The 6935-nt window shown below is 39.4% G+C and overlaps 1 non-coding gene and 1 pseudogene across 1 annotated transcript; one reads left to right on the forward strand and one right to left on the reverse strand.

The window, feature by feature from the left end:
• Positions 1-337: 337 nt before the first annotated feature.
• Positions 338-614, reverse strand: LOC148298412 (signal recognition particle RNA). Its single transcript, XR_015839195.1, has one exon.
• Positions 615-5175: 4561 nt separating this feature from the next.
• Positions 5176-6051, forward strand: LOC148298413 (retinol dehydrogenase 12-like; annotated as a pseudogene).
• Positions 6052-6935: the final 884 nt, after the last annotated feature.

A 6935-nucleotide genomic window follows, 5' to 3' on the forward strand; every position in this document is an offset into this window, starting at 1 on the left:
CATTTCTGTCTACGTGCTCAAATAATGTATTGCCACTGTATTATTTCGTTGGTTTATATAACTCCTGTGAACTTCCCAAATTATTATCAAGGTCTAAACTAAAGTGCTAAAGCGCTGATAAAAAACAAATAGTATTAAACTAAATATGGTTGATAACCAAATGTCTAATTAGTTGGGGGAAATCCATCATACACTTAAATATGCCATAAGTGATTGTCTTGAAATAATTGTTGATTTGAGAGCAAATAATGCACGTGGTAAAAAGATAAATAAATTTAAATATGATAGATAAATCATTTAGTGCATTATAATTGGAGGGTGCGAGACTGAATGTGCAAAAAGTGGATGTTTTGGCTCTGCTGTCATGCGATAGATTCGACTCCCCTGCAGTTGTTATCCAGTCACTATTCCAGGCCGATCCTTTTCCTTGCTCTGTGGCCAGTCTAGGGCGTACGGATCTGTTCAAAGCCCTAGACCCCTCAGCCTGCGCAAAGGGGCCTATGGCTACCCGGAATTTGACATGGGCAACCGGTAAACGGAGAATCTTAGCAAATCCTCAGACATTTCAGCAGCTCCATACACTTTTGAAGTCTATTTACAGGATATACCCCGACATGAAGATTGATAATTCTCGCTTTATATACGCCACTAAAGCCCCATATGCATAATTAAGGGTCTCCAATCCATAATAATATTGCCCATTATTCCCATAGTTTCAGTCGTTGCTCAGAACAAGGATATAGAAACGTTACCGATGAGTGAATCCCCGAGTTTTGTTCAAACCCTGCCAACTTCCTTGCATTTCTGAGTTCTGCTGGTTTGTAGATTTGTTATATATTGTTATATAAATATACATAATAGGGATTTATTTATCATGAAGAGCCAAGCCGAGCCTACTGACAAACAGAAGAAACTTAATATCAACCCTGACGACATCATTTAGTACTGTCAATAGAATTTCATCAACATTTTGCCCAATACACTGTCCAAGGAGTCAGCAGCCTAGAACAGCCAATAAAAGCCCAAACACGAAGCAGTGGTGCATGAAAAATAATAGATTAAAATAATAGTGAAGCAGCTTTCCATATTGCTACAGTTGACCATACAAAACTGCGTGCTCACTTGCGATCCGAGGATCAAGTATCACTCGAATCTGCTGCTGGGGACTTTCGAGGATCTGCTGTCGAGGGATCTAGATGATTTCGAGAACATGTCGAAGAATAGAAACAGGATCAAGCTGCCCTTCTTTGAAGTCGACTGCAAGGATTTCATGAATCGTGATGTCATCATCAAAATACCCCCCCAAGTTTCGCTCTATCAGGATCCGCTTCTTTATTATAAATACTCCAAATTTGCACAGGAGGAGCTCTTCTGCAACTTGTCCATGTACCATTCAGAGTATGTAGAATGAAAACTCGCGAGTAAAGGATTGAGTTGCTTAAAAACCATGTGCCTTTTCTGGACTCCAACTTCATCCCAATTATTGGAGAAAGGCTGGAGACCAAAGCCAAATTCACAGAGCTGGAAGACAGGCTGTTGCTCATTTACCTGACCATGCATGAAAAGAAGGATATCGGCCAATACAAACAAACATATTTTCCGACCAGGCAGGAAGGCCAGATTCGAAATCGCGCCAAAAACCTATGTGCCAAAGAGCTCATTAATCCCATCAAAAAACTTCGATAAAACGAGTACCTGCCACTCTCTGAAACAGAGCTGAAGCTGTTGATCCGATCTCATAAGAGATTAGGCCCGAGATGGCCAGTCATCTCAAAGTATTATCGGCTGCGTTCCGAGTCGATGCTGAAGGCCTAGTACACGAACTGCCCCAAACTGAATAAGCTGCGAAAGAGCTATGAAATCGTTACAAGCTATGGAGGAAGCCTGCGAGAAATTCTGACAGAGGAAGGCAAAAAGTAAAGTGAAGAGCTCGAAATTAAGCACAAAAGCAAATAGAATGAAGGAGTTCAATAAATAGATCTTGAAAGCTAGGAGTACAAATAGTTTACAGGCTTCGAGGAAGTGTATAAGATAATTGGGCACCTCCAACCCCAACCCCAACCCCAACCCCAACCCCAACCCCAACCCCAACCCCACAGCTATTTATTGACGATCGAAGATGCTCCTGCTTATAATAGAACCCACATTGATAAAGAAACCATTTTATCACACCCGATGTATAAATATAATTTAAATTTTAGAAATACTTGGGACAATTGACTCAGCCACTGATATAAATAGTTTTGCAATTAATAATAAATATATATCTATCATATGCAATTCTTCACGTGCGTGTGTTTTCATACTTCATTTGTATGTGATTTTTCTGGTGCATTTACAGCTCCTTCCACAGCTTTAGCAATAACGGCTCGCCTTTGTGGAATGAAATTTAAGTGTATTTTTAGTATTCAGACTCTAAATACTATGCATGGATGCTCGATCAGTGCCTCCTGGATTTCCATGACTGGTGTAGCTGCCACGACTTACATGGTTTTCAGTGATTAAATTCTCATTTTTATTGCCAATTAAATTCTCATGGCTGACAAGAAGGTTGTTTCGCATGGAAAATCTGTGAGATAATTGAGCCTCACCACTGACAGAACGAGCAACTGGGCTGTGATATGTGAATGTAATAACCGGAGTGCTGGATTTTGGGCGGCTCGTTGTAAGCAGCCGAGATCTCTTTTATCTGTCCATGATTCGAGCATTGGTTGGTTCTCTGCGGGCACTCATGAAAACATTGACTCGAGGTTGTTTTTCCTCGATTCGTATATACCTTTGCTTGGACTTGATGTGTTCCAGATTTGGTTGGGGTTAGTATCCATTGCTGTTGTAGTGAAAAGAAATGGGACGAAGCAGTGTGGGTGGTAGATGAGTGAAGTTATGTTACTGGTCGTGATTTTGGTTGGGAATTCTAAAATAATGGTTTTCCTCGGGCCTATCATCTCGCTGATATGAGTACGAATTTCCTGCGCTGCCTGTGGGGCCTGTGAAGCATGCATCTTGGGGATTTTTATTCAGCCAACCATAAATTTCCTTATGGCTTTCTATCCGGGAGAGAGTTCTGAAATCTTCGAACCTGCCTTCATCCGCGTATAAATTATGGTTGTTTTCGAGAAAGCCGGCAGTATCAGTCGCAATGGTGATGTTTTTATAGCTCAGATCGTTTTCATAAGGATCCTCGTCTTTGCTAGATTTGAGTTTATCGACGATGCTGCTGAGCAATTTGGCCCGTTTATATTATTTCTCAGGATTGACAAATCTCCTTTTGATTTGCTTCTTCTTGGTTTCTGCGAGTTACAATTATGTAGCCAACTGCAGTTCACGATGTTTGGCCATCAGCGCGGTCTCCTCATGCAAAACCTGGACATTACTCGTTTCTTCATTGCTGTCAAATGCGCGGCTATAGTCGATAGGAGTACTCGTTACCGGATAAATATGCTGTGGAGGATCACCGTGGGTTATGCGTAATTCTGAATCTCGCATTGAAATATATGATTTATATCAGCGTGCATCTCTATAATGGCATGCATTATTGACAATACCAATAACATCGAATGGCACTCAGGAACCAGCAACACCAACGAATAGTAAAAGTGGCCGCCTTGTCTTCATAGATGCAGAATAAGAGCAATGTGAAATTGAATGGATTCAAAATAGATAGTTTGTACATTAATAATATTATGCATTTGATTAATATTATAATATTATATTCCCTCGCCAGGAGCCCATGAAAGAAATTGTTGCGAGTTACTCCCAATTTAAAAGTTAAGCCAATCCCAGGCCTATTCAGATCATTTGCAACTATTTACCACCCAAGTATTAAAGAATACTCAAGAAGATGCCAAAGTACAAGAAGGTCAGCAAAGATGTCAAGATTTAACTCATCCATCTCGTCGACTCCGGCTCCTCCATCATTCACGTAACCTATTTTATAACCTAGGCCGCTGCCCACCTCGCTATAAACTACTCTACCGCCAAATCTATTGTTCAACACCACAAGAAATACTCTCAAAAAGCTCCTTCATCCACGGAAGAAAACGATCCCAAGCCCTATGTCGGAAACTTTGAGACCATCTGAGATTTTATATACTCTATTTACCAAACTTTCAATATCAAATATTATCATTTACAAAAGATGCTTTTGAATCTCAAATGTCTAAGTTCAACTTCTATAACTTCCTTTCTTTGGATTTATCACATATTCGAAAGGAATCGTTGGCAAGTAGATGAACCAGAGAAATGGCATCAATACAAAGTATTTAATGCTGCTCATAAATTGCATATTTATAATTTTTCATAGTTAATAAATAATTTAAAAGATTTAGCAATTTTAATATAAGTTATGTAAACAAAGCCTCGATATGGGAATTATTATGAGGAATATGGAAATCTAAAGACGACATGCATCAATAGCAGTGATGAAAGAAGCACAGAGTGAGCTTATCTAATTTGAGGTGAAAGCAATAATTAAGCTTAATTATATTTAACAAAACTTGCCAACTCAAGCCTTGCTTTAAGGGCAAGTTATGATTCATATATCCATCAATTTAATTCAAAGAAGCAGCTCACTTCTCAAGATAAAATGAGAAGGAGGCCTTGCAGTGCGGGCTCAAGGCGATGCTAGGCTCAGAAATGCCGTGGCTCAGGCAATGTTGCGGTTCGGTTCAAGAAATGCTCAATTCAGAAATGCTGAGGCTCAGAAATGCTGCAGCGCAGGAAATGTTGTGGCCCAAGCAACGCTGGGCTCAGGCGACTCGGCTCAGTAAATGTTGTGGTCCAAGCAATGCTGGGCTCAGGAAATGCTATGGCTCAGACAATACTAAAGCTCAGAAAATGCTGCGACTCGGCTCAAGAAATGCTCAGCTCAGAAATTTCGCGGCTTTTTCATTGACAGTGATCATTGGAATTGAGAATCTTCAACAGCAAATATTTAGAAATGAAGAAGCTGCATTTTTCGCATTCTTCATATGCCCTGCTGCATGCTTAAAAATTGAATTAATGTGAAATTCACATGCTCATGATAATTTTCTGATCGCTAATCTTATTTAATACCTTAAGTTTTGTATTAAACTAACTTATTAATTTAAAGTTTTCTGTTGACTGAAAGAAATTTTTAATGTTTGTTGACTAAATGTATAGTATTTAATTGGTATTTGTAAAATGAAAGACTCGATGGTTCCCAAAAATATCGTCGTTACAGGTGGAAACAACGGGATTGGCTTTGAAATTGTGAAGTCGCTATATTTGTAAGGCCATAATGTTATTTTCGGTTCACGGAACGAACAAAAAAATAAGGAATGTGTCGAGTTGATCACTGAAAAGAATGGAGGAACTGTCAAATCTTTCCAATTAGATCTGGCAAACAGGAAATCCATTGACACTTTCACTCGCAACATCAAGTAGGAATTCAAGCACATTGACATCTTAGTCAACAATGCGGGCCTGATGATGGGTGCTGAGAGGACGAATTGCAAATAAACTGGATTCGAAACCACACTTGTAATCAACCACTTTGGGCATTTCTATATGACTTACTTGTTGATCGATCTGATCAAGGAATCCAGCGAAGGGAGGATATTGCATTTAAGTTCGGTTGCTCATTATAGTTCGCCAGATGATATGTTGGGTGATTTGGAGTGCCAAAAAAAACCCTATAAATACTGGGAGCAATATTGTCTATCAAAAATGTTCAATGTTCTCTTTGCCCTGGGGCTAAAGCAATACCTTGAGAGTAAATCCCTTACACATATCAAAACTGCAAGCATACATCCAGGAGTGGTGGAAACTGGCTTCGGCACTATTTTAAAGAATGAGAATGGATGCTTTAAGTGTTTATTGGCTGTGTTTTCATGTTGCCTGAAGAGTCCTTCAAATGGCGCTCATTCCTCTTTATCGCTTTGCCGAAGACCCTTTGAGCAAATCAGAAGCGGAGAGTATTATGATAGCGATGGGTCTCATAAAGAAATGGACAAACGCGCGAGGAACTCAAAAGTAGTTGAAGATTTATGGAAGATCAGTGAAAAGACCTACGGGATAAACTTCGACTGATTAATTTATTAAATCACAAATTTATACGATATCATTGATGCTTCCTTCCTTATTCAATAAATTGTATCAGAAGTAGTGACAACAAAGGCAATTTGAACCTGAGACAACATCATATCCATCCATAAGCTTATGAATAAGGCTGTGGCTTTTGATCAAATGAGGATGTGTTTTGAGAGTTGATGTAATTTTATTGGCGAATATCTTAATTATTTACAATATAAGACGCCATCTCACTCGAATGCTGAAGCAGCTGATACTCGATTTGAATGAGAATAATCCAAACACTTTCTCAAAATAATTGCAAGCCACCAAGTTCATATCCTCATCATGCAGCGCAACGAACAAAATAGCCTATCCCATGAAAAGGTCACTTTACTCATCCGAGAGGAGCACCAAATACAATAGACTTAATAACAAACTCAAAAACTTGAATATATGTTGGAACCTGTCTGCTACAACCATGGTACTGGCTTATTCTATAGATAGACAAGGGACAGTAGCCCACTCTATTCCATGGCGAGGGCCCAGAGATTCTCTTCCATCGACCAAGACCTCCAAAAGAATAGCCAAATACTTAATCTTGACCTCAGGGAAGAAATGAGAAATGGGAGCACTTTCGGCACATAGAAGCGAAAGGACAATTGGATAAATCGTGAGAAGGAGATATTCCCATCAAGTGCCTCCTATTTCCAAGGCAGGGATACAGCTACCAGACAATCAAATCGAAGCTATTGCGGGTAATTCTCGGAAAGTAACGGTTCACATATTTAGCCAATCAGAGCAGACAAGTTACTTTTGCAAAAAGCCAAAAACCTGAAAAAGTTTACGAGCCCCATGGAAAAAGATTATTACATAACCCTTAATTGGTTAAAGCGAACCCAGGA

This window comes from Brachycentrus maculatus, unplaced genomic scaffold (genome assembly GCF_059751285.1).
Source record: "Brachycentrus maculatus isolate JH-2025_06_01 unplaced genomic scaffold, ASM5975128v1 h1tg002075l, whole genome shotgun sequence".
In the NCBI taxonomy this organism is placed as follows: Eukaryota; Metazoa; Arthropoda; class Insecta; order Trichoptera; family Brachycentridae; genus Brachycentrus; species Brachycentrus maculatus.